A 5,671-nucleotide genomic window follows, 5' to 3' on the forward strand; every position below is an offset into this window, starting at 1 on the left:
ACCCCCATTCTTTTGGAAACCCCAAAAATATTTATAACAAATTTTTAGAAATTTTTTGAAGGCCAGATCGTCCCAAACAGGCCTATCCACCGATTTGGATCGTCGATCTGCCAATTTGGACCGCTTCCTTGGACAACCGATTTACTCGGCTGATCCAGGTTTTTAAACACTGGTTTCAAGTACTTGATTCTAGACAAGGCATTTAAATTACCCTCATGTTTTACTATTCTTTTATGTACAGCTGCCACTGCACTAGTGCTATCTTAATCAAGTATGTGGTAAACATAAAAGAGACTGTAACAGATTAACAGAATGCTTGACTTTCAGATATTACACTCCCAAGATTTTATAGATGAATGTTTGCTTGTTTCAGGCTCTATTCTAAGTTATCATGTCATCAGTGATAAAACTGCCTCTCTTGATGTCCAGATTATGTATCATGGTGTTCCTTTTGTTATGTTTATCTTTTTTGTGCTAGTTTAAGAAAAGGTTATATGTTATCTGAATTGTAACTGGCAGCGTAACCGTATTGAGATTTCCTTAGGGTCCCAAGTATATATGATTCCAATTTTCAAGCTCAATGATTCCATATATACGACTTTGAATGAAATAACTCAGCTTATGATACACATATGTACTTAAAACATACTTTTGCAAATGAGACATTTGACAAGAGGATTTCTGGAATTTTAAGAGCCTAACCTCAATGTTTGCAGGAATGCAGTGGTCTTGAGCCTTCAGCCATAGATCTCCTGGGGTTTCTTAGATTGCTCTCGGTTTCCTGCGGCTTTCTTTTAGTAGATTAGCCTCAACAATAGATTAATCTAACATGGGTCCGCATCTGTTTGATTAATCTAACATGGATCAGCTAGATTGGTCAATAGTAGAAATTGCATTTGGTTGACAACATGTCAAAACTAACATTTAAATGAATTTGGCTTGGCGAGTTGTTGGTTTTGTTTGGTTGGACTAATTAAATATACATGATAGTATTTTGGAAAATTTATGTTGGGACTGGGAAAGATGCGACATTATTTATTCATATTTTGAGGTATATTACTGTGAAGTCCTATTTTTTCTAGTTTTTTCTGTTCCTATTTTACCCCCGTTAGAAAGTCTCTGGCAAACACACAGAATTGAGGTCGTTGAACGAGTCAGGCAACACGTGCATGTAACCAGTAGCTAGTATGACACCGGCCGCGAAGGCTCTAACCACATAAATGCATTCTTATCAGGATTCAGAGCGGGTACTGCTCGACTGAACAGAGGCAAACATACACCGGTCATACTGTTGACCAAGATGGATGCAATGACAATCAGTTTGAGGCGCATTGCCTTGCTTTTGCCATAACACCGATCGGTCTCGCGTTCGAACCTTTGTGTCTCCTCCCTTAGTGCTCTGGTGGGAAGGGAGGCCAAAACTAAAAAGAAGAAGAAAAAACATGATATAGGAGCATAAACCCTAAAACCCATCTCAACCCAGTCTTAGTTTGGATTTTCTCCTAGAGCTTGGTGGGTGTGGTGTAGGCCTCTACAACAGTCAATGGTTTCTTTCACTAAAAGCTTGCACTCACTCATTAATGGCAATGCTAAGCTTTCTCTAATGGCAATGCAAAGTGGTGTCTATAAGTGGGGGGTTCTTGTTGAAAATGAACTGCTGGGATTTGAAATTACTTGATTTTAGGAGAGACTCGTTTAGCATGAGATTTGGTACAGGTTGGTCACTTGGGAGAGGGGTGATCTGCCTGTGAAATTGGGAATGGGTGCGAGGGCAGCCGTCGAATGAAGGCAAGGATGAGGTGGAGGTGGAGGTGGAGGCGTGTGGTTGTTGGGAGAAAAAGTGTGGCGACATGTGCCGAAGTGGGCCGGCATTTAAGTACCACGTCGCCTGTCCACATGGTAGCACGTGTTTCAAATAAGTTACGTGACAGAGAAGGAGTGAAGTTTCCATTTTTTTTAAAAAAATCCAATCACAAACCCCTCTCTCTCTCTCTCAATGTGGTTTCTCTCCCTTGCCTTTCAACTTTGCTTTCTCTTTCAATTTGCTCTCTCTCCACAATCATAATCTTATTAAATGTACGAAATAAAGAGAGTGATATATATATATAACTAGATATCTAATAGAGTGAATTCGCATATCAATTTTATTTTTCTATTAGCTTTTTCTTTTTATTAGATATGCATTCTAATTTCTTGAAAAATGATCTGTCATTGGAAAATAATACTAGATAAACATGCAAATTTTTTTGAAATGATCTTTTTTTTATCCCTCTTTTCATATTTAAAACTAACATTTCCTCTCTCTCTCTCTCTCTTTGGAAGTGCTTGTTTTTCTTAAAGCATTATTTCATAAAGTATTCTTTCAAATTTTAAAAAAGTTGTGTGTTCATTTCACACTTTTCATGAAAAGTTCAAAAACTAATTGTTCAACAAAAATTAATCTTTTACTTTTTAACAAAGGAATGCGAATTTTTGTTGAACAATTAGTTTTTGAACTTTTCATGAAAAGTGTGAAATAAACACAACTTTTTTAAAATTTGAAAGAATACTTTATGAAATAATGCTTTAAGAAAAACAAGCAAGTCCAAAGAGAGAGAGAGAGAGGAAATGTTAGTTTTAAATGTGAAAAGAGAGGGATAAAAAAAGGATCATTTTAAAAAAATTTGCATGTATATCTAGTATTTTTCTAATTAAAGATCATTTTTTAAGAAATTAGAATGCATATCTAATAAAAAGAAAAAGATAATAGAAAAATAAAATTGATATGCGAATTCACTCTCTTAGATATCTAGTTATATATATATCATTATCTCTTTATTTCATATATTTAATAAGACTATGATTGTGGAGAGAGAGCAAATTGAGAGAGAGAAAAATTGAAAGGCAAAGGGAGAGAAACCACATTGAGAGAGAGAGAGAGAGAGAGGTTTGCGATTGATAATTTTAGGGGATTTTTGTTTTAAAAATGGAAACTTCACTCCCTCTTTGTCAAGTAACTTATTTGAGACATGTGCCACGATGTGGACAGTCGACGTGGTACTCAAATGCGGGTCCACTTCGGCACATGTCGCCACACTTTTTCTCCCAACAACCACGTGCCTCCACCTCATCCTTGCCTTCATCCGACAGCTGCCCTCGCACCCATTCCCAATTTCACGGCGTAGATCACCCCTCTCCCAACTGACCAACCTGCACCAAATCTCACGTTAAACGAGTGTCTCCTAAAATCAAGTAATTTCTAATCCTAGCACTTCATTTTCAACAAGAACCCCTTACTTATGACACCACTTTGCATTGCCATTAGAGAAAGCTTAGCATTGCCATTAGTGAGTGAGTGCAAGCTTTTAGTGAAAGAAACCATTGACTGTTGTAGAGGCCTACACCACACCCACCAAGCTCTAAGAGAAAATCCAAACAAAGGTTGGGTTGAGATGGGTTTTAGGGTTTATGCTCCTATATCATGTTTCTTCTTCTTCTTTTTAGTTTTGGCCTCCCTTCCCACCAGAGCACTAGGGGAGGAGACACAAAGGTGCGAACGCTAGACCGGTCAGTGCTACGGCAAAAGCGAGGCAATGCGCCTCAAACTGATTGCCATTGCATCCATCTTGGTCAGCAGTATGATCGGTGTGTGTTTGCCTCTGTTCAATCGAGCAGTACCCGCCCTGAATCCTGATAAGAATGCATTTTATGTGGTTAAGGCCTTCGTGGCCGGTGTCATACTAGCTACTTGTTACATGTACGTGTTGCCTGACTCGTTCAACAACCTCAATTCTGTGTGTTTGCCGGAGAATCCATGGAGGAAGTTCCCGTTCACGACTTTTGTTGCGATGCTATCCGTTGTCATTACATTGATGGTGGAGTCGTTTGCCACCAGCTTTTATCGGAGGGCCGGGGAGAAGAAGGAGAGCTTGGTGACAACAAATGGAAATGGGTGAGATGAAGGCCATGACCCATAGCCATGGCCATGGGGATTCCCTTGTACTAGGGAATGGCTCTGCAACTTCCAATCTCCGCTACAGGGTTGTTGCTCAGGCTTGATTTTGTTCTCCCTGCATTTTTGGGATGAGCCTTTGATCAGTTCAGCTCTAGAGAAATTCTTGAAATACATGAAGTAGAAGCAATGAAAAAAAAAAAGAAGTGATTTTCTTTTAAATTTGGTTTGTTGTACAAATTCTCTTTTGAACTTATGTTTATGTTTAATCACAAGTCTAACCTCTTCCATAGAAAGGGACTGAACATTACAAAATATGTGATGAGTTTGACTTTTAAATTTCTTTTGGGGCCATATGTGATGAGTTTTACTTTTAAATTTCTTTTAAATTACCCTATCCATAAGGAATCGACTATTTGTTGTGATAATCATAGTACAAGAATTTTGATTTAGTGCAAGTTAAATTGGGTTAAAACATAAATGTTTAGTTGATTAACCTAAAAGAAAGTGAATGGTTTTTTAGGTATTGGAATTTGGGATCGTGGTGCATTCGGTGGTGATAGGACTGGGGATGGGAGCTTCACAAAATCCATGCACTATCAGGTCTCTGGTGGCGGCTCTTTGCTTCCATCAACTCTTCGAAGGAATGGGTCTTGGTGGCTCCATACTTCAGGTTTCTCTCTCTCCTTCTCCTTCTCCTTCTCCCCCCACAATTTTATGAAACTAAACAATAATTTATCCCCCACAATTTTATGAAACTAAACAATAATTTTTGTATATTTATCCTCAATTCACCTCAAAAAGATGAATTAGAGGGGATATTCTAACAAAGCACACAGATCAGACACATAATATGGATACATATTTATTCATCTACAATGTAGACATGTATTTATTTTTGTCTTATGGATGTATGTATGTATGTATGTATGCATGTATAGTTACATTTTAGTTGTATTGCTTGCTAGCCGCATTCACAAGTATCTGCATGTGTAATCATCTATAACACACATATGTACATATATGTGTATGCATAATCTAATTTGGTTAGACATCTGATATGATCGCAGGCAGAGTATCGAACCACAATGAAGGCGATCATGGTGTTCTTTTTTGCAGTGACAACCCCCTTTGGAGTAGCACTAGGGATTGGATTATCAAATGTGTATAGTGAGAGTAGCCCTACAGCTCTCATTGTGGTCGGCATTTTAAATGCGGCTTCAGCTGGGCTTCTTAACTGCATACATGGCTCTGGTGGATCTCTTGGCTTCAGATTTCATGGGACCAAGGTTTCAAAGCAATCCTAAGCTCCAAGGTTTCGCTTATGTTGCAGTTTTACTAGGAGCGGGTGGAATGTCTCTCCTGGCTAAATGGGCCTAACCATATTTATGCAATCTGCAGATCAATTCCATAGTTGTTTTAGCAGTGTATTTACTTTTCATTGCAATTGATGCATTATTTCATTGCAATTGATGCATTAGAGAAAAGGAAAAATAAATTGACAATAGAACTCCACAAGTTCTAAATAAATTTTATGAAACCTCTTGCAACTTAATGGTTTATGAGATTATTTCCTCCTTGTTTTTCTCTGGGTGATTAGGTCATTATATTTTTTTTTGCATTAGATTTTTTATATTTTTTGACCATTCTGCTGCGTGTGCATACAAATGTGAAGTGTTGGACTTTGGCCGATTTTGAGTTACTCAGACTTGACCGAGGTGAGTTCCAGTTAACAACTTC

The 5,671-nt window shown here is 38.0% G+C and overlaps 1 pseudogene across 1 annotated transcript; it reads left to right on the forward strand.

Annotated features, from left to right (window-relative positions):
* Nucleotides 1-3,278: 3,278 nt before the first annotated feature.
* LOC18443191 (fe(2+) transport protein 2-like) lies at nucleotides 3,279-5,429 on the forward strand (annotated as a pseudogene). Its single transcript, XR_016049197.1, has 3 exons — nucleotides 3,279-4,035; nucleotides 4,455-4,604; nucleotides 5,002-5,429. The product of XR_016049197.1 is annotated as a fe(2+) transport protein 2-like (transcript).
* Nucleotides 5,430-5,671: the final 242 nt, after the last annotated feature.

This window comes from Amborella trichopoda, chromosome 2 (assembly GCF_054954075.1).
Source record: "Amborella trichopoda isolate Santa Cruz 75 chromosome 2, AtrichopodaSantaCruz75HAP2 v2.0, whole genome shotgun sequence".
Classification (NCBI taxonomy): domain Eukaryota; kingdom Viridiplantae; phylum Streptophyta; class Magnoliopsida; order Amborellales; family Amborellaceae; genus Amborella; species Amborella trichopoda.